This window comes from Rhipicephalus microplus, chromosome X (assembly GCF_043290135.1).
Source record: "Rhipicephalus microplus isolate Deutch F79 chromosome X, USDA_Rmic, whole genome shotgun sequence".
In the NCBI taxonomy this organism is placed as follows: domain Eukaryota; kingdom Metazoa; phylum Arthropoda; class Arachnida; order Ixodida; family Ixodidae; genus Rhipicephalus; species Rhipicephalus microplus.
The window spans coordinates 452596904-452622520 of NC_134710.1; the positions used below are offsets into that span (position 1 = coordinate 452596904).

Here is a 25617-nt window from a genome sequence, read left to right on the forward strand (position 1 = left end):
AACCGGGTGAGAAGTGAACGTCAGCATGCCGGCTGTCGTAGATGGCTTTCTGGGTGGCTTGCGAAGCCGAAAGTCTAGAGCGGGCAATGTGACGTGCTTGGTCGGCACGAGCAATAGCGTCGCGTGCGTATTCGGTTTACGGCGTTGTAGTGGTTGGACGTAAGGTGTCGAGTGGTAACGTCGGATCACGGCCATAAAGCAAATAAAAGGGTGAATAACCTGTGGTGTCGTTGCGCGAAGAATTGTACGCGAAGGTCACGTGAGGTAGCGCCAGGTCCCAGTCATGGTAGTCGGAGGACACATACATCGCGAGCATGTCCGTTAGGGTCCGATTTAGCTGTTCGGTAAGGCCATTTGTTTGGGGATGGTAGGAAGTGGTCAGCTTGTGGCGCCTAGAAGAAGAGCGCAGAAGACCGTCGATCACACGGGACAAAAATGCGCGGCCACGATCTGTGAGTAATTGGCGAGGAACGCCATGCTGTAGGATGACGTCGTGGAGCAAAAAGTCCGCAACTTCAGTAGCGGTGCTGGTGGGGAGCGCTCGAGTGATGGCATACCTAGTCGTGTAGTCTATAGCAACAGCGACACACTTGTTGCCCGATTTCGACTCGGGAAAAGGACCGAGGAGATCTATACCAACACGGAAGAAAGGTTCGGTTGGGATGGAGATTGGTTCAAGAAGTCCAGCCGGGGGCGCAGTAGGTCGCTTCCTACGTTGGCATTTATCACAGGAGGACACGTAACGGCGAACGGACCGGGCGAGACCGCGCCAAAAGAAGCGGTGACGCACGCCGTCGTACGTCCGAGATACACCCAGATGACCAGCAGTTGGTTCATCGTGAAGCTCGTGCAGCACGGTTGAACGCATATTTTTCGGCACGACAAGAAGGAGCTCAGGGCCATAAGGCTGGAGGCTACGACGGTACAGCGTGCCATTCAGGAGGACGTACATGCGAAGTGACGTGTCGTTCGGAGCAGATTCGAGACAGTCAATAAGTTGTCGCAGAGAAGCATTACGACCTTGCTCATCGCCAATCTGAAGAAACTGGGACATTGACATGACGCTGAGGCTAGGCTCGATGTCTGGTTCGTCGAGCTGATCAACAGGGTAGCGGGATAAGCAATCGGCGTCCAGATGGAGACGTCCAGATTTATAAGCAACCGAGTAAGAATACTCCTGTAGGCGTAATGCCCAACGACCAAGTCGTCCAGTGGGGTCCTTCAGAGAAGAAAGCCAACACAGCGCGTGATGATCTGTGATGACACGGAAAGGGCGGCCATAGAAGTAAGGACGGAATTTCTAAACCACCCAAACAGGAGCGAGACATTCCCGTTCTGTTATAGAATAATTGCGTTCAGACTTAGAAAGCGGACGGATCGCGTACGCGATTACACGGTCGTTGCCCCGCTGAATTTGCGCCAAAACTGCACCAATGCCGGGACCACTCGCGTCTGTTCGCACTTCTGTGGGAGCATCGGGGTCGAAATGTGCAAGAATAGGAAGTGTTGTTAGAGCGGTGATTAGCTGAGAGAAGGCGTCCGCTTGAGGAGGGCCCCAAGAAAATGGGACGTCTAGTTTGAGAAGGTCAGTGAGTGGCCGTGCGAGGGCCGCAAAGTTTTTCACGAACCGTCGAAAGTAGGAGCAGAGGCCCACAAAACTGCGAACATCATGGACAGAGCGTGGGGCTGGGAAGTTTGTTACAGCGCGTACTTTCGCCGGGTCTGGCCGTACGCCGGCAGCGTCAACAAGGTGACCCAATACGATAATCTGACGTAGACCGAAGTGGCACTTAGAGGAATTGAGCTGCAGGCCGGCCCGTCGAAATATGGATAGATTGATCGAAAGGCTTTCAAGGTGGGTTGCAAAGGTAGGTGAGAAAATGATCACGTCGTCCAGGTAACACAAACATGTCGACCATTTAAATCCTTGTAGGAGCGTGTCTATCATTCTCTCGAAGGTCGTTAGAGCGTTGCAGAACCCGCATGGCGTGACTTTGAATTGGTAAAGGCCGTCAGGGGTAACGAAGGCGGTCTTTTCTCGGTCTATGTCATCTACAGCAATTTGCCAGTAGCCAGATCGGAGGTCGAGAGATGAAAAGAAGGTGGCGCCATGAAGGCAATCAAGGGCATCGTCAATGCGTGGTAGAGGGTACACGTCTTTTTTTGGTAATTTTGTTGAGGTGGCGATAATCAACGCAGAAACGCCATGAGCCGTCTTTCTTTTTTACTAATACCACGGGAGATGCCCAAGGGCTCGTTGATGGTTGTATTACGTTTTTCGTAAGCATTTTGGCCACTTCTTTCTGAATCACTTCTCGCTCAGATGCTGACACGCGGTACGGCCGACCGTGAATGGGCGCAGAGTCTTCAGTGTTGATTCGGTGAGTGACAATTTTAGTCTGGTCCAAGGGACGATCGTCGGTGTCGAAAATGTCACTGTATGAGGCCAAAACTTGGCAGAGAGCGTCGGCCTGGTGAGGCGACAGCTTTGATCCAATCATGTTTCGAAACATACCATTGTCTGAGCTGGGTGACCGTGAGACTGCGCTTCGATCAAGAGCAGATACAGCGACAACACTGACATCGTCCTCTGTTATGGCAGTTAGCTTGGCTAGAGAGATCTGGCAGGGCAACACTTGATGGGTGAAACCAAAGTTAAGGAGCGGAAGTAACACACAGTTATCCGCTATGGTCGCGATGGTATAGGGCACAGTAACACTGCGCGTCAACAGAACGTCTGTAATTGGCGTAACGATATAATCACCGTCAGGAACGGGAGCGGTCGTCGACAAAGACACGTACATGATGGCTCGAGGTGGCAGGCGAACGAAAGTGGTTGGGCTCAAGCGGCTGGTGGGCTTTGCAGAGTAGTCGGCAAAGACTGGTAGATCAAGGCTGAAAGTACCAGACGAACAATCAATTAAGGCCGAGTGTGCCGAAAGGAAATCAAGGCCAAGTATGAGGTCATGAGGGCAGCAGGCTAGCACGGCAAAAAGGACCACGGGGTGACGACCGGCAATGCTGACACGAGCAGTGCACATTCCGATTACTGGTACAGTACCGCCATCGGCAACACGTATTGCCTGCGTCGTAGATGGCGTCCTAATCTTTTGTAAGCGGCAGCGTAGAGAAGCGCTCATAATAGACAGGTGCGCACCTGTGTCAATGAGGGCTGTCACAGGAACATGGTCGACTTGTACTTCAAGCAGGCTATGGTGCGTGGGAAGCGTCAGTAGAGGATTTTCGGCCGTCATTAGTATTGCAGCTTCACCTCTATAAGCTGCAATATCTAGTTTTCCTGCTGCGGTCGTCCAGAGAAGCTCGGCGAGGAAAAGTGCCGAGGTGGCGGAGAGCGGGATTGGCGACGTAGCGGGGACGGGGAGCGAGGGCTGCGGCGACCGGACGAAGGGGCGTCATTGTAGCGGCGACCGGGCAAAGGGGCGTCAGTGGAAGGCTCGTAAGATGACGACGAATTTGAAGGGTGTGGCGTCTGAACGTCGAGGGGTCGTCGGATGCATGAGCGCCGAGGTAGAGAAAGTCTGACGTGGTTGGTTTGACCAACAGCGGCGGCAATAGCGAGAAACGTGCCCAGGCTGGTGGCAGGAAAAACAAATAGGCTGGTCGTCGGGTGTTCGCCATTCCGAAGGGTTACGGAAGGGCATTGTTGGAGGTGAACGGCGAGCGTGTCCTCGGGAGTAGGACGGGGCTTCAGGGCGAGTCAAGGGACATGCTGATGGAAGTCCGAGATTCGCAAACTCCTGCCTCACCACAGCTTGTATTAACGCCACTGACGGCTGTTGTTGGTCAGTGGCGAGCGTTGCGAAAACGGGTGGCTGAAGAGGAGCCGGACAGGCGGCTTCGATTTCCCGACGAACAATACGTGTGACGTTGTCATACGTGGGGGACTGGCGGGCGGCTTCACACGATGAGGTCGCGGCCGTGTTGGGCAGCCGGGTGAATCGCTGAGTAATACGGCGACTCTTGGCTTCTTGGAACCGCCGGCACTCTTTAATGATGGCGTCGATGGTGGCAACGTTGTTGTACACCTTAGTTGAAACACTGTTTGAACTAAGGAGCTCAGTAGCTTTTAATGGTAGTATTCATGTATTTTCTAGAATTTCTTTGCGCTATGGCGACTTTCAGCCCAAGTGTCCAAACATGCTTTTTAGTGTGTTGTGAAAGAGCCAAGCTATGTAAATAAACAGAGAAATATTGCAGATATGTACGAAATACTGATGCACAGCCCTTTTCATTGGCATGACATTGTCAAGGGCTTTATTGCTGTGTTTCATATAAAAACTGCTTGTTGCTAGGCAGCAGCAGAAACTATGCCTCAAGCTTTTCCGAGATGGTTAGAGAAACACTGAATTCAGACATAACAGTGCTGGTGAATTTCTCTCGTCAGTTACTTTCTGTATATTCAAAATGAGTGTATTAGAATTGTTGTTTTATTGCCATTCATCTTAATATTTACACCTCAGTGTATGTATGTATGTAGGTATGTATGTATGTATGTATGTATGTATGTATATATGTATGTATGTATGTATGTATTTATGTATGTATGTATGTATGTATGTATGTATGTATGTATGTATGTATGTATGTATGTATGTATGTATGTATGTATGTATGTATGTATGTATGTATGTATGTATGTATCTTTCAAATGAGAATTTGTTTATCATTGATGCGTAAGTTTGGTAATAATTTGGCTGAAATTATTTCTACTTCTTTTCCTTCTGAGCCATTATACACTTCAATTTGCTTTTACCGCGTAAAAATAAATGTAACCTTACACAAAATGTGTGCATTCGAAGAAGTTGTTTCATTAGACAATGTACAGTCATGGCCATGAAATCGGGTAAAACAGAACCAATAAGCGAAGATTAGTTTAGAGCATAGCTACTCTACACGACATATCTTGTACACATTGCGTTGGTCGAATATGTCGATTTGAACATATCTATTTTAATCAGAATAAACAAGCTATCACCCATGGTTGTGTATGTGGGTGATGTTTATGCATATTGTAATACCGGTTAGCAATTACTGTTAAGGTCACAAACCTAGTCAAGCTGAATACACAAATTTTGTCCATGCACATTTCATCTGTACTGGAACTGTCGTTAATAAAAAATAAACTTCGGTTTAAAAATTTATTGTAGTAACCAAAAGCGGAGTATTTCTCTACGACACAAATCAAATTGCTATTGTTCTGTTCCACTCTGGACAATAGGGCACGCTCTCAGCTGAACTCGATTAACTGCTATAGTTCATTTTAACCATTGACAGCAACATTACACTGAAGCGCGCAGCATGACAGATAGCGGGAGAGCAGACACACACTAATCACTCTGTTTGTGCCTTCTTTACAAGTCCGTGCTCTTTGGCCTTGCTGCATGTAATGATGCCCACCTAATTAGCACGAAAATGTGTCCCAACGAAGGCAGTCAACTTGGACGCAAGCAATTAGCTCGCTGCATGTCTAGATTTTCTTCAAAACACCGTGACGACTGATCGCTGGTAAAATAACCAAACAAGTGAAAAGTAATATACCAGGTATAATATTGGTATTTCAGCACCGGGCACTTTTGCGACAAGAAAGGATGGAGGGAAAAATTATGAACCCTGAATTATGTATTTATGAAGGAGCATGGCACAGCATTTCTGAGTCAAAAGGAGAGTGAAAAAAGAGAGCGCAAAAGCCACCTTCTCAAGAAATTAGTACCCGCAACCAAGCATAATCTCAGGCCGAGCAACCTATTAAAAACAGTGCTTGGTGACACTGCGGATCGAACCCAGTACCTCCTATTTGGTAGCTAAGGGCTGTAATCACTCGTATACTGCAGCAGTGCTTGCTTTCACGCTATTGCTAATATATCGTCAATGCTTAGAATGACGCCAAATGCAAAAACGTCCGGTGAAAGTTGGTCAAAAATAGAAAAAAAGTTAGAATGCGCTTGCTCAAGGTTACTAGAATATAGAAACCGCCACGTGTGGCTGTATAACCGTGCACTCTTTATCTTGTACAATTCTGTCATGATGTTGGGATAGCCGGCTCTAACGTACGCTCCCTTCTCATTGTTTGCCAAAGATCAACCAAAAATAAAAATATACATCGGCCTGTGACAATGCTAATCAACTATTATGATTTCACTGTTACTAGTGTCACTTTCACTAGATGAATACACAGTTTGTTTCCATTATAGTTACTCAAGTAAGATTTGGTTCAATAACTCACAACTCTCCTAATTAGCATTGATTCTCACATCTAAAGACAGTCACGCTTCATCTCGCTTTCTGTGTGGCTGTCGTTCCCATAAAACGCGTACTTCTCTTTTTTATGCTCTCCAAGCCTCCGACAACGCTTTGCGGAAACTTTCTCTGACATCTTCGGGGCCAGAAAATTGTATTTATTATATATCGATTTCAAGCTTTCGCGGAGACAAAACGAGAGTCTCTCTTTCTCCTTTTTTCGTCCTTCTTGCACGTGTGATAATGTCTCTTGACTTCAAGACTCGTATACACGTCTGTTGCTTTGTTTGCTCACTCAAACAACGCTGGACGAAACATTTGCACCGTGTTTTCTGAAAAGCATTAGCACTAAAACACCTTCCGATGAGTCTCCCTCGTTTTACGTAGACACATATCTATGAGCATAAGCGTATGCACGTTCTCGCATTCCGTCCCGCAGCGGTGGCCTAGTGGCTAAGGTACTCGGCTGCTGACCCGCAGGGCGCGGGTTCGAATCCCGGCTGTGGCGGCTGCATTTCCGATGGAGGCGGAAATGTTGTAGGCCCGTGTGCTCAGATTTGGGTGCGCGTTAAAGAATCCCAGGTGGTCTAAATTTCCGGAGCCCTCCACTACGGCGTCTCTCATAATCATATAATGGTTTTGGGACGTTAAACCCCACATATCAATCAATCAAATCAACGTTCTCGCATTCCGGCTTTATAAAAATGCTGCAGTGCATGAAACCTGTAAACTTCCGCTCACAATTTCATTTTATTACTGTTGTTCTATATTTCTGCGCAATTCGTCCGCTGGCGCAAAAGTCGCTCCGGTGTCTTGTAATAAGAATATTGTAAGAAAGGCAACCTTTTACGTCTGGTACAAAACACCCTAACGTTCACCACTATACCGAGCTCAATTACAGCGGATTAGTTGAGTAGCAGCGCAGCTTCATCAAAATGCAAGGTCACTGATCGCATTAAACCGGGGAAGAAAGTTTAGGCACATTTTCAAACACTGAATGCATCGATTTATGCGTGGTTTCATTGAGGTGGTGCACCTGGAGTGTTGTTTGCTTGTATTTGTCGAAATAGTGCATAGATTATTGCTTAAGGTCATTGAGCAATTTCTTTTTTAGCTATGGTCAATGATAAAGCGCGAGCGCTTGGCTTTTTTGCCGCAGCCCCAGGCGTCTATTTCAACGCGGCATCGCGTAAGTGCTGAAACAGACGCCCGTGGAAATGAAACTGAGATGCAGCAAACCATGGGCTATCATCTTATACTCTCGACGCTAGACGCTTTGCGTGCTACCTTGATATTATCGGCATACACTTCTTTCTTTCCTTGTCTTTTCATCAGCTATTGTGTGTCCTCCTCCCCTTCTTAAGTGCCCAATAAGTCAAATTGGTACTCACGCCATATTAATCCCTCCAGATAAGAAAATTTTTGGAGAAAGCTTTGTGAATTCGGCCCTTGTTCTTTACCTATGAACGTTCCAGGATAAAGAGCAATGTGGTCTTTAGAGTTAGGTTTACTGATTTGTGTTCCATTTTCACAGGTAAAAGCTGAGTTTGTGTGATTCCACGTCAGATTGAACATAACATGGTAGGTCGACCCCGAAAAACTTTTTTTTTCAAAATTTTATATATTCTTCTCTGATGAGTGGAACGAAGAGATCCGCTGTTGAATTTGCGAGAAAAATATTTTCCAAGCACAGTGAATCAATAACGATGAACAGGTAGAGTTCCACGCTTTCTTGCTGTGCTGTTTTTTGCGAGTTTGGCGATGATTTACACAAAAAAGTGGTGGACGCTTAAGCTTCGCCTATAGGAGTTGAACGCGACAGCGAACCCCCCCCCCCCCCCCCCCCTCCTAGTGCGTCCTTCAACCGCTAAGTGCATACTTATAATATGTTTTGTTACATACACACACACACACAGAGTAAATTGTACCAGAGCGCGCGCTCGAATGGTACATACAGGTTTTCGATTTAAAGCAACAGTCGCATGGCCTCCAGGACACGCCGCGCGCTCACAATCTCGGCGTACCATAAAGAGTCTCACAATGCCTCACATATAGCAGAATATTATCTAGCGTTTGCTGTTTGCTTGATCAACGCCTCTGGAAAGGCATGATATGTTTTCCGCTAGATGGGCATAGTTGTTGACGTGTAAAGCTATTGGTAAGTTCCTGTGTGTTTTAGCGGCGATGGCTGCACTATCCAGGCCCTTTTCGACGTCGTTTGAGGTCTCCTATATGCGCCTACAGATCGCCGAATGGGCTCGTTTTTGTCGAGACACCTGTCGAACAAAGTACGCTAAAAAGGCCCTTTAACACTTTTTCAAGTAACCATGGAATGAACTCACTAGAAGTACTTATTGCCTCAGGAATTCAACGCCGCACAAACTTTAAGAATTCGTCTGGTGCGAGTGGAGTTACACTGGTTCTTTGCATGCTGCAATTGCATTATCTCTTCTCTCGTCTCGACGAAAGCGCTGGAAGCTAAGCAGGGAGGGATAGCAGGGGCAAAGAAACTACGTCAACCGCCCCTCGTGACTTTGAGCATTTCTTTTTTTTTTTCCTCGAATGCGCGGTTTCTTCAGTGTGATCGTCCGTGCACGCGTGGACAAGCAGCGGCCTCCCGTGGCGTTCTCTGTAACTTGCTCTTTCGCTCACTGATGATTTTTTCTCAGAACCAATGGGACCGACACTGACGGCGGGATTTCTGCGACACGAGCTCTCTAATACTATCGCGCTAAGATAAAGCTACGTACAATAATTTGTTTAGCTATATATATGCCTATGTTTGCTTACGTCCAGTTGTTTCTTTTCGCTTCTCTGGGTTGTTTATATATCTTTATGAAATCTGAAGTTCAACCCCAAAACAAGTTTATGATTGTTTGCAGGCCTCAATTTCGAAAAGGGCTTACGACAGAGTGGTGTAAACTCCGCACTACTCTTTTAGCATGCTTAGTTATAAAACTGCCAGAGCTATAATAAATATGTTCTTCAATAAAAAACTATAATGGCGCTTACTTCAAAAAAAGACCATGCAAGGGGAATTTCAGACGATGATAAAAGAGATTGTTCATATTTCTCAATTTTTTCCTTTTATTGCCTTGTAAATCAGTTCACACAATCAATTAAACATGTTACATTATATGGTTTCATTTGCAGTTACAGCCCATCAAAAATGCCATTGCGCAAGGAAAGACAATTGTAGTTCGGACTTTCTGTCCACTAAGTATGAAATGCAGACATATACATTGGTTGCTTAAAACGCAAGGCAGCACTGAAATGTATGTCGAATGCACTGAGAACACCAATTACGAAATGATATCGTAACGGGAGTGGTCATGGCTGCTGGATTAACGAGCAAGCAAATGTGCCTAGTCTAGCAAGTTCCGGGGCAAAGAGGGCTTGTTTTCGTGTCTTCAGACGGAGAGATTGCGATACAGCCGGAGGTAACTTCCACGCATTGACATTGGAGCATATGTATTTCATCCGCCCTTTGCTCGCTTAGGTGCTACGCGCCTAAATATTTATTTATTTATTTATTTATTTGTGATACCTCAAAGGCTCCTAAAGAAAGGGGTTTTACATGAGGGGTGGGCATAGACGTAGCAGACGTACCAGACGTTCTTTATGCTCTTAGTGTGTTGCAAGTAAACGCGAACAAAAGCACGTCTAGAATACGCACTTGTATATTTAAACAAAACCGTCTCGAGGTGACTGGTGACTAATCAACTTGGGCAGGGCAGGATTTCAACACTCGTGCTTGGCCTGTAAACAAAGGCAATCAACCAAAGTCACAGATTTGCTGTCTGTAGCTCAAGTTCCCCGAATGCATTCGGCGCTCGCGCAAAAAACACTAGGAGGCGTCGACGTAGAAGTTAAAGTTTGTCTGCGTTCCCTCATTGGGAAGCATCATAAAAATTCTTGTCAGGAAGCTGCGACCGCTTGCTTCCCGCGTGCGGCTGACAGCCGCTTTAGGCCGAGAAACTGCGCTGCACGAATTGATCTCAGTGAAAACCATAAAGGCAGTGTTTCAGGAGCCGTAATAAAAGGGAACAAATACCAAACTATAGGAAACCAGGTAGAGGCAGCAGACGTGTTGTACTGGCCTTGCGCCCAGTTCGCTGCTCACACTTCATTTGACTCCGATAGTGCTCGCGCTTTGCCCTGCTACTTTGCGTTTCATGACTGCAAAGTATAGGTCCTAGCAAAATTATTCTGCTGAATACCGTTCGAAACACAAGAAGCTCATTTTAGAGACACAAAATGTTTGCAGAGTTTGCGACTAATACGTCACAGCGTCATGCCGCAGTGCCTTAATGAACCTCACGCGTACAACACTAAATTCTAATGTTTTACCACCATGTTTATCGCTGATAGTTTGCAGCCGCAAGACGTAATTACTCAATACAATATCATGCCAAATTGAAAAGCTGTCGGCTATCACAAATTTCATACAGTCTTCAGACATGTGCTCAGTCTTGCGCAAAGGTCTCATTCGACGAGCCCTCTTCACGCCGAAACATGGACAGTGAGCTCATGCGTGCTCTGTAATCTCACACTCATGGCTGCTCCTGTTACCAAATCATTTCTAAATCGGCGTACTCAGTGCAGTCAACAGCTATTACAGTGCTGCTTGCCTTTTAAGAAACTTAAGTACAACCCTGCAATTCACACTTAGGGGGCCGGAAGTTCAATCAACAATTGCCTTTTTTTGCGCAAGAGTATTTTTTGACGAGCAGTAACCATAAGTGACACCATACTATGCAACATGTTTCTATTGATTGTGAAAGCTGATGTGCTGGAGATTAAGTGGGGAAGTGAAAAAATCATCAAAAGTGTTTTTGATTGTCGTCAAAAGTTTCTCTTGCATGCTTTTTTCTTGAAGTTAGCGCAATTATATCTTTTTATTGAAAGTTAATTACTATTAGCTTTTACAGTTGATAAATAAGGATGCTGGGAGAGTATTGCGGAATTTTTACCACTCTGTCATAACCCTTTTTGAAAACACCTACAAACAAGAAAAAAAAAGGTTTTTCATAGGTCCAATTCCACGTTTTTGATAAAAAAAATGTGCATAACCCACAGAATTAAAATATAATTGAGCTCAAATGAAAGCACGCGTATACTTAGCGAAATTAACTTGAGGTACGTAGCTGTAATATATTTTGCGTAATTCATCATTAGAGTAGAAAAATAACAGCAGAGCAGGTAAGCGTGGCACTCCACCATTCATTATATTTACTGTGCTTTGAAAAAGTGTTTTCAGGAAGACCAGTTGTGAATCTCTTCTTTCCACTCATCAGGCAACAATATATAACTTTTATAAAGAAATGTAGGAGGTAGAGCAGTGGCTTAGTTCAATCTTTCGTGGAATCAGCCCACATCATTTCGATGTCGGGAAGTGAGAACAGACCTCAATTTTACCGAATAAAAGATAGGTGCTTTTTCTGAATTCTTGCTGAACTTTTTTTTGTCCGCCCATTTAGAGACCTTGCTCAAACCCAGCTGTACTTGCCGCTCATGCACAGAAAGATTGCATTCTTGAAAACCTATTTGAGTATCATCAACATATAGCAAGGAAAACGTATTTCGGGGAATATTGTCATAGTCTTTAGACAGTAAAAGAACGCAGAACACTTAGGATAACGAAAAAGTCCTTATGCAAAAAAAAATAAAATATATTTACATTAAGTGTTGAAAAATTTAACATTACAAACCGGAATTTTCAGCACAGACTACATCTCCAAAACTAAAAAAAAAGGTATTTACACTTTCATCACTGCTTGAATGCCTTGATGAGGCTGCTCCGGTGCCGGGTTGCAGTCTCGTTGTGTCCGTGATGAACGGAGCTTCACCGGAGCATGACCGTCCGACGCATCGTCGGGTTCCCGTAGTGCCCGGCAACATCACGTCAGGCACACGTCGCGGCTGCACCACTCTTCCTCAGCTGCGAGGCCCGAAGAGCATAGCAGCTTAGCATCTGTTCCGAACCAAGAGCAAGGCCTCGCTGATCACGCCCCGCAGGTTACGGTGCGTTTTCGGGAAGAATGGGGCACTTGACCAGGTGCTTCGCTGGCGGACTTGTAGGGAATGCCTTGCCGGGACCACCACGCGTCCACGACAGTAGCCGTTCCAATCCGCACTGCATTGCTTGCTCGCTTGCTTGTCCCTATTGCCTGGGACAAGCCTGCGACCCACCATGGGAGATTGGCCGTTAAACCAGCGGTTATTGTATAGAGAAAAAGGGAAATTCAAGTATTATTGAAAAAACAATTATCCTGTCGTCGATGGAGTTTAGAAGTAGACAATCTTAAGGTGATGACAAATAAAGTAGGTAAAAAACCTATTATCGAAATGTGTGAATGAATGGTAATTTGAACAAACTAGAACTTCATTAGTAAAGAAATTGAACAAACAAACCTCCTTCTGTCTCATAGACATATACAAACTGCCATGCAGACGCACGTTTTGCTGTGACCCAAGTGAAAGGCCGAAAGAGAAAGGATATTTTGAGAATTAAGAGTGTTGTTTATTTTTTTTAATGTAAGCTTATAACTGTTTTTTTATTGCTTGTGAAATGTGGGAAAATAAATAAAAATAAACGATGTTTCCTGGCTCATGACAGCAAAAGCAAGTGGGAGTTGGTACCTGACCAGGGCCGTATAATTGAAAAGTTAGTGTCGGAATCCAGCATCGAAAAATTGTCACGCGCACTTAGAATTTGTGAGAGGGGCACCATTCATTATTCCAAGTGAAAGAAAGATGACGGTATTCTTGAGCTGGTAATCTAATTTTCCTGAAATCCTCAGGTAAAAAATATTTACGAAATCAGGTTTCAGTGACAAAACTGGTATCAGGTACAATGGACACTACAGGATCATCTATAGGGACCACCGCACGAGAGTGTCAGCCATTTCACTCATGAATATGCTTCGCTGACCTGGCATCCACACCAACCACACTGTACTCAAGTGTTTTGGTAATAAAGAAGCGAAAGCATTCCAAGTTGAAGGCACAAAACAAGAAGCTGAGGTTATGGATCTGCATATCGAAAGCGAATCACTAACAATAACAACTGCCGAATGATTTAATGAACGTTTTGTAATGGCCAAAGTAATTGCTGAAAGCTCTGCTTCAGATGTAGCAGTGTAATCTGGGAGACGTACTGAGAATGACCCAGATTATGTCTTTGAAAAGATACCTGTCCCCGCTTTCTCTTCCCACATGGATGCATTCATAGCAATTAGATAAATAATTTCCTATTGAAGTACATAGTCTTCTAATAAACATTTTAGATATATGTTAAATAGAACTTTGGTGACTGAAGGAAATCGATGATGAAGTTCAATTTTGGTTTTTGCCAGTGAGTCATTTGAAACATCGCTGAGTATGTTAAAGTGTAAAGGTTCTATCTACTTTTGCCAAGATATTTTCAGGCCAACGTACCCTAGACCAAGGCTTTTTAAAATGTTGTCGGTTTGGAAATGATTACGTTCTGTAAACGTGTGTGCGAAAAAGTGTTAATTTTTTATTATGCTTTTATGGCAGACATGTTTCATGTACAAGATAGGGTGGGCTTCTTGATATAACGCGTTGTTCGCAGTAAATTTCGAAACTTGTAGACAACTCCGCAAGGCCTCTCATTGTAAGATAACGGGGACATTATTTTTATATAGTGGCTCCCCAGAATATAAAATGCAACCTTATTCTAGAAACCGGCGAACATACGTACAGTAAATGATAAGTAGACTGTCCTAGCGTAGGCCAGTGGGGTGTCCACCAAGTTTACGAATTGTTCCAAAAGCATGAGTTGCCTTAGATTTAATATGTTCAACGTGCTTTCTCTCAGTATGTTTTTCCTCATAAAACACCCTAAAAATACTTGACACAGTCACCTTGTGAAATCACCTCTTGGCGACATTTAAGGGATGTGCTAAAAGGAGAATTCAAATAAAAAAAACAGCCACGTAGCTTTTTCTAACATCTAGAGTCATTTGAATATGTTTAAACAAAAATTTTAAAGTTGTTAAATATGATTTAAATGTAGAATTCAGAGAACGTATAATACATGCAGACGAAAAACGCAATATCATCTGCATATACACGCACTTGGATGTTATTGCGAAGTTCAAATGAACCTAACAAGATATTAAATAAAAACGGAAGAGAAGACAGAACATTGAGGAACCTCTCTGTACTAACTATATTTTGGAGAAGCTGAAGCTCGTTGTGAAAAATGAAATTTCCAATCCTTTAGAAAATCGTAACCCGATTAATATAATACTGCGAGAAGTTCAAGCTTTTTAATGATCTGAGGAGGGTTGAATATCCGGAACTGCCATATACCTTACCCAAATCTAGAGTTACTAAGGCTGAATAGTGATGCATGTGACGAGCAAGCTTGAAAGGCGTTTCACTAAATCAATATGTGCATCCAAAATGGACCATCCAGGTCTAAATCCTATCTGACAAGGACTTAGTACAGAGGTATCTGTCATACATTTATTGATTATAAGGTTTAATACTACTCTTTCAATTAACTCTATTACATGCGAAGTCAATGCGATACTGTTATCAATATGTGCACCTGCACCATGTTTTGTAATCGAGAAATTTGTTTTCGAATTTTCTTTGCGCTGAAGGAATCCAGCCATTCTGAAGTGACGAGAATAAGTGGATCCTGAGGAGACACCTTTAATAGCATTTTTAACATATATGACGTTATGCCGTTTTGACCTGCATCTGAACTGGGGAGACACCAGGCAAAATGATCAAGCTCACTTGTACATACGCTAATGAAATCGCCCATACACGAAGGTTTTGGAAAGATTACCTTGGAATTATATGTAAAGTGCTTTTGTAAACCCACTGCAATATGACCTAATGAATCAGCCAATTTATCAGAAGTCAGTACAACAGACTCTATCTATGTTGTTTGATGAAGGAATACCGCTATTAGACCTAAAAAGTCTATAAATTGATTTTGTTGCTACTTTAAGGAATAAAAGCATAGCGGTTTCCCTCATGTTGACATTTTAGCATAGAAACAGTTCTTTCAAGCATAGCTTTGGTGTACTTATAGTTGCTCCGATTAGTAGGGCACTGGTTATTACGAAGTTTGTTTTTTCGTTAGCTTTTCTGCACCTGTACTCTAGTTCGCAATCCACCAGACACACCAGACACTTACAGCAGACATTTGCAGGTTCCCTTTGTGCTGAGGCTATAGTGAATTGTGAGTTTTTCATAGAGCAATTTAGCACCGAACACATACTCTTGGCTTCAATGTCATTTCCAGAGTTCTGAAAAGAAGGCAAAGCTGACAGCAAGCTTTTTAAAATTTTAAATAGGTTGCAAAAGAGTGAATCTAATGATCCAATGGGACTGAGCTGTAATAAACGCCAATTACTATTCGGCAGTGATCACTATTAGTGGTGGTATCAACCGATGCCCGAGAAAAAATCACGAGGTATGAGCTAGCGAAAGGCAAGTCTAACACAGATCTTGAATTACCTCCAATAAATGTAGCAACATTAGAATTTAGACATGTATAGCCATTTTTACTGATCCAGTTCAGCAGAATTTCACCTTATGCTTCTATACAGAATCTCCATGTTACATGATGTGAATGAAATTGACCCATAAATAATGTAGAAAGTCGGCAGAAACTCTTATTGGAGTCCAGAACACTTTCTCTTCTACGGCAGTTGGAAAGTAGATGTTCACGAAAGTAAGTGGCACGCAGCAGAGAAGTACAAGTTAAACACTGCTTGAACTTCGCAATCACATGATAGTGCCCGGAAAACAACGTTCGCTTGATCCCTCGTGCCTCCTTGCGTATGCCTTTCCGACGCCGATGCCGAGAGGCGCAATTGAAGCTTTCGACGCGTAGACGCGAGCATATGCGTGCCATTGGTTGGTACTTTAAAAGCATCGTGCACACCGACGCGCGAGCGGGTTTCTCACGTGTTATTTTTTTTAATATTTCGCGGGCATTTGTAATTAGCACAAAAACATTATTATTTCACACGTATAAAGTTCAAAAATATTTTTTTGAACGTTTTGCAAACCGATCGACAACTTTCTCATTGAAATTGCTTATCTATCTTCAGTGCTTCGAAAGTTAGTTATTAAACAGGTCTAATTAAACAATATTGGAGAACACAAAAAATATTCTGACCAACACCAGGTAACGGTGAGCAACATGCATTTGGTCGCGTCGTAATCGCGTGTACCGGCATAATTTTAAACTTGGAATAAGGTTACGTGGGAAACCCTGTATATTGTAGTAATTGCATGTCAATTGTATTGCCGTTTTGACGCTTCGTATTCTAGTTTTTCTGCATGCATGAAACTGACTGGTCCCAGAAATAAAGTCGTTGGCAATTGAAAAAAACGTAGTGGCTCTTGGACTAAATTCACTGGCAAGCAGCCTAATTGACTTGGCACTCGGATTAAATGTCTGGCACAAGGAATAAATAGCTTGGTGCTCAAAATATTTTAATGGCATGCAGATTGTTTAAGCTGGCACTTGGATTAAAGTGAACGGAAAATCCTGTAGTCAAAACCTGAAAATGATAACATGTATCTCATAAATGTCAAGATTTTCATTTCTTGGTTTTACTGCTCTTGAGGTGGTTTCATTCACAGGACATGTTGCTAAACTAGTATGGTATACATGACTGCACAGTGTTCATAAGGGGCAGACCATAACAGGGAAATCACGACAAGAAAGTCCCGTCGTGCGTTATAGTTATTTTTCACGTTGGGTAGTCAGTTTGATTATACTTATTGTATGATCTCCGTCAGCAAGCTCAATCTTTAAAAAAATAGTTTTTATTGTGCATTGCATGTGAGCAATTACAGTGAATATTCCAAAACGCCACACGCTGCCTTTACACTCGAGCTCGACCTGTGAAGCGAAATGGTTTGAGCAATGAAATCTAAAGTTGCAACCACAGTCCACGCTAAAGTCTCCTGCACTTCACCAGTGCCGTCTGAATGACGTTGCTGCTCGAGAAATTTTCACAACTTTGACGTTGCGAAAAGCTTACGCGTGTATTCGTTTTGATGTTCTTGTTCCGAACTTGCTGATGGAACCTGCAACGTCCGAGTGCAGCAAATTGCACACTGTTGGAGCCTGATCATGGCTGACACAGGCGCTACCTAATGCGAAGGTAAACACTTGTGTTCCGTTGACGAAGCACCTGAATGGTGCTTACAGCGCAAGTAATAACGACGGCGTAATACGTTTGCAAACCATCGTTACCATAAACATTCGATCCTGTGCAGCCGCGACGGCACGCTCGCTAGTGGTCTACTACTGCGGTAAATTCACCACGCAGGCTCGGCACAAATTGTCTCGGAGTGCCAATCACTTCATACGAGTTCACGCAGTTTCCTGTAGCACGCACAAGATTACGCAAAGCATCGTTGATCCACAGACGATCAGCTGACACCACCACCCTTTGCACTGCGGCAAAAAATGAGGTAGTGAATGTTCAGCAGTTCAGATAGTATGGGAAAGTACTTTGTTGCGATATATATTCAGATGACGATCAAGAGTTCATCCGGTGAAAGTGGCACGGGGAGTACGGCCGTGCATCCTATCATTTCCTACGCGAGTTCAAGGGTTGATCATCCCTCCGCAGCCACCTTGGATTGCACGGTACGCCACCTATAGGCCGTGATCATTGCTGATATATACGCCCCAAAAACATTAAATATTATCTTGTGCGGTTGAAAACCGATAAGACATCTATAACTGGATGTCAGCCATGCGGCAAGGCCTGCTGTAAGGTTTGCAAATACATACAGGTAAACAAGGTTGCTGAAAGCACACATTCCAGATTCAAGTACTCCATTCACTCTAACCTTAACTGTGACAGTTCTAATTTAATATGCCTTTTTGATTGTGAAATATGCAGTAATCAATAGATAGGACAGAGTGATACGGCCTTTCGCGTCCGCTTCAATAACCGCCGTTCACACGTACATTTGCTTCCAAATCTGCCTTTATCACCCATTTGGTTTCGTCAAGGTTACACTCTTACTTAGTGGTTTTCCCAGTACAAGGAAACGTAAACAGCGTGAATCAATTTGTAAATTTACACATTAAAAGCTGGTATAAATATTATTCCAGGCATACTTTCTTCAACTCGCGCTCCGGAAGATTCAGGTTGATACTTACCCTAGCCAAACCTTTTTTATCTCTTTTTTATATCGCCCCAAGCACGTGTTAGGGCATGCAACATGCACGTGAATTCCTAGAAATGTGGGCAACTCCAGAAGAATCATCGACCCACCCCCCTTCTATGAAATCACTCTCCAGACAACTGAGTAACTGACATATTCGACCCCCGCGGTAAAAATTTGAAAAACAACCTCCATTCTTTTAAACATTCTTGAGCCCCAGACCGGAGATCATAGCTGCTAGGCACGTACATATTCCACACGTTTCTCCGTTTTTTGCGAAGCTTTGACACGCGTGACCGTTTTTTGTTGTTTTTTTCTCTTTTTTGAGCATTTAGCACATCGTTTCAACGTGGCCCTCCTCTCCAGGCTTCAAGAGCAACTAAGGAGGGGGATGGGAGAACCACTGGAACGCAACAGCGACAATGATCGCAAGGAATGTACTATGGTACTTTTTTTCACGCAATAGAAGGAAGATCATAAGGAGTGAGCCTAAGGAGCGAAACTTCAAGATTTATCGCTAAAATGTGCTTAATTTAGCCATCTGCATCATTTAGCAAACTGAACCCAAAAAACTTGACTTGATTTTATGTATATCAAGGTTTGTTTGTGCACTCGTTCATGCCTGCACATTTTTTTGCACAAACACACGTGCTATGCGTACGTGGAAGTACGCAAACGTGGTTGTTTGACCACTTGTTAGTATGGATGGACCAATCATCAGTATATCATTAGTTGATATATATATATATATATATATATATATATATATATATATATATATATATATATATATATATATATATACATATATATATATATATATATATATATATATTTATATATATATATATATATGAATGAGATCTGACAGTAATGCCAAGGAATGTGCAGGGGAAGGTATTAGAACCAATGGAATGTAAATAAGAAGAAAGAAGAAAGAAAAGTGGATGAAGAAATAACCAGCCGCGAGCTCACGGCTGGTTATTTTTTAATCCACTTTTCTTTTTTCTTTCTTCTTATTTACATTCCAATGGTTCTAACAACTTTCCCTGTACATTCCTTGGCATTACTGTCTGTTAGATCTCATTATTATTGTGTTAAAACACAGAAAAACGAGCCCTTATGTATACACTGCTTTCCCCTATATATATATATATATATATATATATATATATATATATATATATATATATATATATATATATATATATATATATATCAGCCGGGGACCAGCCTTTATAAGAAAAAACACGATAGAAAATGCGTGCGTTTTTTTAAGTCGGAATGGTATATAAGAGGCCCCTAACACGTGAACCATCATGAACGTTGAACAGGGAATGTCAAAGCAATGTCAATTGATTGATTGATATGTGGGGTTTAACGTCCCAAAACCACTATATGATTATGAGAGACGCCGTAGTGGAGGGCTCCGGAAATTTTGACCACCTGGGGTTCTTTAACGTGCACCCAAATCTGAGCACACGGGCCTACAACATTTCCGCCTCCATCGGAAATGCAGCCGCCGCAGCCGGGATTCGAACCCGCGCCCTGCGGATCAGCAGCCGAGTACCTTAGCCACTAGACCACCATGGCGGGGCCAAAGCAATGTCGAAGTAATGATATGAGAATGCATGAATGATGTATAGACAGTCACACCTATATTTCGAAAGTTCACATCCAAAGCACTGCGAAACGGCATTCCAATATGGTCAAGCATTAGGTTTTAAGAAAATTCGTTCCACGAATTCGCCTTTTACAGACAACTGCACCAAACTTAGGGAGGCCCAACAGAAACAAAAATATTCGCCGCAAATCATCAACGATGCTACTAAATGGGCTGAGGACATTGACCATGAGGAAATTTTTGTTTGAAAGAATAATGCCGCACCATGAAGCACGAAGCAGGTTCTAACCTACTCCGCATCAGCATCAAACATCCACAGCAATCTTCAGAAGCATCACAACATACTACTACAGCGTTAGAACCTTAAAAACATTTTTCCTGATCCCCCACGTGTGGTATATCGCAGATCGCAGAACTTGCGCGACTTACTAACATCATCAAGGATTACCCCCCTCATATTTTTGTGCTTGTCATCAGCGCAACAAACCCTGTTGCAAAGTTTGCAACTACATGACGAAGGCAACTTTAGTTAAGAGCACAGCATCAAACTTTCATCTAAAAGTAAAGGGGGATTTTGACTGCGACAGAACCAGTACTGTGTACATTCTTGAATGATCTGGGTGCAAACTCCAATACATCGATTATACTGAAAGGCCTTTTCGACTGCGTTTTAATAACTATAGGTCGCATGCCACAAACCTACCCAATCTACCTTTGTCTAGGCATGTTAATAGTCCTGGTCACTCCTTTGATAAACTAACAGCGACTATACTTGAATCAGGTTTCTATTCTCAGGGAAGCCCCGCTGCGGTGGTCTAGTGGCTAAGGTACTTGGCTGCTGACCTGCTGGTCGCGGGATCAGATCCCAGCTGTGGCGGCTGCATTTCCGATGGAGGCGGAAATGTAGGCCCGTGTGCTCAGATTTAGGTGCACGTTAAAGAACCCCAGGTGGTCGAAATTTCCGGAGCCCTCCACTGCGGCGTCTCTCATAATGATATGGTGGTTTTGGGACGTTAAAACACCACATATCAATCATTCTCAGGGAATAGCGCGAGTTATTTCTTACACACAAGTTTAACGCGACCTTATCTGGTATCACTGAAAATCCAGACAAACTGACGTTTCGTTCGGCGCAGAACTAAGTTCTCGCTTCTTCACACTCAGATCATAATCACTGTACACGCAGATTTTTCACTACACGTCTTCTTTCAGTGCATTTCTTGACTTCGTGTTATCGATTTTGTTTGTGCCCAATGAAGTTGTTAGTAACGCATCTTGTTTCATTCAAGCATTTCCTGTTATACTTTATCTATCTATCTGTGTGTGTGTGTGTGTGTGTGTGTGTGTGATTTGCTATATGGGTTTTGATAGCTTCGATTTTTTGTGTAGATATTGTCGTAGTTTTCAAACTGCTATGCATGTGATCTACTTTATGGAAACATCATTCATGTGTTCACATATAATTACTTTGACATTGCTTTGACATTCTCTGCTCACCGTTCATTACTCACCACATCGCAGAAGCCAGTGTATGATAATGATTGTTCACGTGTTAGGGGTCCCTTATATACCAAGCCTACTTAAAAAGCAAATTTTCGTATCGTGTTTTCTCTGATGAAGGCTGGTTTCGCACTGAAACGTGAGAAAAAATAAAAAGCTTTCATTTTGCCCTTCCTCTACTACTTGGTATTGTTCCACTGGCCACTGGATCCACGGACTTCATCATCATATATATATATATATAATATCCCCGCCACGGTGGTCTAGTGGCTAAAATACTGGGCTGTTGACCCGCAGGTAACGAGATCAAATCCCGGCTGTCGCGGCTGCATTTTAAATGGAGGTGAAAATGCTGTAGGTCCACGTGCTGAGATTTGGGTGCACATTCAAAAACCCTAGGTGGCCGAAATTTCCGGAGCCCTCTACTACGGCGACTCTCATAATCAATTGGACGTTAAACCCCCATGACAATCTATGACCCAAAATAAGTACATATATATATATATATATATATATATATATAGAATGAGATCCAACAGACAGTAATGCCAAGGAATGTACAGGGGAAGTTATTAGAATCAATGGTATGTAAATAGGAAGAAAGAAAAGTGGGTGAAAAATAACCAGCCGTGAGCAGGAATCGAACCTACGACCTTCGAATAACGCGTTCGATGCTCTAACCACTGAGCTTTCACAGCGTCCTTTTCTACATCCACATTTTTGGGTTTATATGTGAATTTAGAAGTAGGAGCGTCAGTCAGCGCCATCTATAAGCCAAGCGACGAGTGTGAAACACTCTTTTATGCGCATGTGTGGCGCCACGTAGCACGTCAACTTATTACGAGCGGGCAGCTGACTAATAGTCCCTCGTATACAAGCTAATGGCACCAAGTCTGCCAGTACGAGACCCTCGTTAATGAATGACGGAAAGAAGTATATACCTAAGGGCTCGTTTTTCCGTGTTTTGACACAATAATATTGAGATCCAACAGACAGTAATGCCAAGGAATGTACAGGGGAAGTTATTAGAACCAATGGAATGTAAATAAGAAGAAAGAAAAGTGTGTGAAAAAATAACCAGCCGTGAGCAAGATAACCAGCCATGAAAAAATAATCAGCCGTGAAACTACGACCTTCGAATAACGCGTTCGATGCTGTAACCACCATATATATATATATATATATATATATATATATATATATATATATATATATATATATATATATATATATATATATATATATGTTGTGTCTACGTTCGTCATTTGTGCTGTATCTAGGCACCTTAAGAAATTGTTGCTTGTAGCTGTTGCGCTGACAACATTATTATCTTGGCTAGAATTATTGTTTACGAGATTGAGATGCTTGAACCCATTACTGATAAAAAATTGGGCCATATATGCAGACGCAGTCACCATATGGTGCACCGGGGGTAGCGATGGGCATGCCATTGAGCTCTGAGGATGCTACCTCAGACACACTAGAATCTGATGCTCACCGCGGAAATTAGAGCTGCTACAGTATAGTCCCGAGCGCAGGGGCCCCAAACCGAAAGGTCGGAGGCCTGTAGAGGCGATCAACATTACTCTAAGGACAAGTGAGGGTGATATCATTACTAGGGTAGACACCGTCCGCGTTCTGGTTATAGCGATTGAGTCAAACTGTCCAAATAACGAGAGTGTACTGAAAACTACAAGGAACACAGACAATGCCCTGGGGTTGGTAACAAGGGTTGCTAACCGACAGCAAGGACTATGCGAGGACAACTTCATCTGGTGGGTGCATGCTTTCGTGATGTGTCATGTCACCTACGTAGCGGCAATGCACAACTGGTAGAGGTCGGAGCGGGACAAACTGAACACGCTGATAAAAAACGCGGTAAAGGGAGCCCTCGCGCTTCCCATTTCTCGGAGCTCAGAGATCGAGAGGGAATAAGCTTCATTTAGCTCTGGAGCTCTTCTGCCAAGCGCCCTTGTGCAGAATGCTTGTGGATGGGTCCTCAGTCCAGGACTCCTGGTGCCTTTGCTATCCGTCTGGCGCGTTCAACCAGCCTGATCTGGTCGTCCGCATCCCGGCTGGACAGCGCAGCCTCCCGCTGCTGTGACGTGGTGTTGTATATGACGGGTAGTGCCGTTATATTTTGGCATCCCCAGGTTGTGTGGTATACTTTGGGTTTCTCGCCACACCAGGGACATGTATCTCAGTATTATGTTCGGTGTATTTTACTGTAAACGTTTAAGCATGTGTATGAATTTGTTTGTAGCTGCCGCCAGGATACCGGCTGCTCCCTGTCAAATTTCCACAAGAGGCGGCGGATATTGCCTTCTTGTTTGTTTGAAATGTTGTTGAATGTTCCTGTAAGTGCTGGCTACCGCCTCGACGCTCCCGGCCATCGACCTCTCTAGGCTAGTGTATCCTCGAGATATGAGATCGGCCTGACTATTCCCGACAATACCATCATGCTCTGGGCCCCATATAATTTGGTGTTTTTCGTTGCTCATACCACCGGTGTTTAAAATCCTGGCGGCTTTCCTGCCTACCCTACCATTTGTGTATGCCTGGCAGGCGTCCTGGGAGTCCGTGACTATTACAAGCGATTACCCTGATCTTTTGCTTTTGGCGACCACTAGAGCGACGGCGGCCTCCTCGGCATCTAACACGGTGCAATTCTTCAGCAATGTGCTGACCTTCTCCGTTAATTGAGTGTCGATAATCGTCACCACAGCGTCTTTCCCGTTCATCTTTGTAGCAGCATCGACATAGACGACGTTTTTTCTGTTCTGATAGGTTTTGCTAATACTCTGCGCACTGGCACTAGGCCTTCCCTGGTGATCCGTAGACTGCATGCGCTTAGAAATAGGAGTGACCTTGAATGTAGATCTGATCTCATCAGGTACGTCTACCATGCGGTAGAGTTCTCGCATACTATCTTGGTGGCCTAATCTCTGGAGCAGGGCTCATCCTGTCGTAGTGCGCTGTAGTCTAGTCTTCTGAGACGCAAGCTGCGCCTCCCTGTGTTTGTCGTAGGTATTTGTTATGCCGAGGTCTGTTAATTTTGTGGTCACCGTGCTTGTTGGCAGACAGCCTATCTTGCAGGCCTTCCTTAGGATTGCTTCCACTTGCTCCTTTTCTCTTTGGTTTAAATGCAGGTAGGGAAGGCTGTAGGTGGTTCTGCTCACCACAAGTGCTCTTACAAGCATGAGAGTGTCATCTTGCTTGAAGCCGTTTCTCCGGTTAGTTATGCGCGCGATCATTCTCGTTATCTTGGCCGCCGACCCAGAGAGCAGTCTGATTGTGCGGTCTGCGGTCTGGTTAGAATGAATCCACATTCACAGAAGCCTTGATGTCTGTACTTCCGGTATGCAGAGCCCGGCCAGTGTGACTGTTAGGTTGACTCTATCGTTCTGTCTGGGTCTGCGCACCCTAAGTATTTCCGACTTTTCAGGTGAACATGACAGTCCTCTTGCTTTTGCGTACTCTTCCACACAATTGGCAGCCACCTGTAGTCTTTCTTCTTCGAGTCCCAGCGATCCCTCCTTCATCCAAATGGTGATGTTATCGGCGTACATTGCATGCCGGATACCATCTACACCATTCAGTTTCTCTGCCAGGTCGACCATTGCAATATTGAAGAGAAGAGGTGAGATCATGGACACTTGCGGCGTGCCCTTGCTGGGCAGTCTGAACGCGTCTGACCGGAGGTCACCCATCTCTATGGTCGCAGTCTTATCATAGAGGAAGGCTTTCACGTAGCCGTAGATTTTTCCCCGCAATTCAAGTTGGTTGTTGCCGATAGTATGGCGTTATGGTTGACGTTGTGAGGAGAACCTTTGAGGTCAAGAGCCAGTAATACATGTTCTCCATACTTAGGGACGTTGCTGAGAACTTCCTCTTTGATGAGAAGTAAGACATCTTGCGTTGATAGCTTTGAACGGAACCGAAACATCGTGGGCATGAGGTCATTATCTTCCAAGTAGATTTGCAGCCTGATTGTGATTATTCGTTTATATATAGTTTCCCTAATCACGAACTCAGTGAAATAGGTCATA

The 25617-nt window shown here is 43.7% G+C and overlaps 1 long non-coding RNA gene across 1 annotated transcript in view; it reads right to left on the reverse strand.

Annotated features, from left to right (window-relative positions):
• The window catches only part of LOC119160868 (uncharacterized), a 55625-nt gene that overhangs the window by 14558 nt on the left and 15450 nt on the right, over positions 1-25617 (reverse strand). Inside the window, exon 2 of the long non-coding RNA XR_005108363.2 lies at positions 12022-12439. This is a non-coding gene — a long non-coding RNA (uncharacterized LOC119160868). The remainder of the gene's footprint in view (positions 1-12021; positions 12440-25617) is intronic.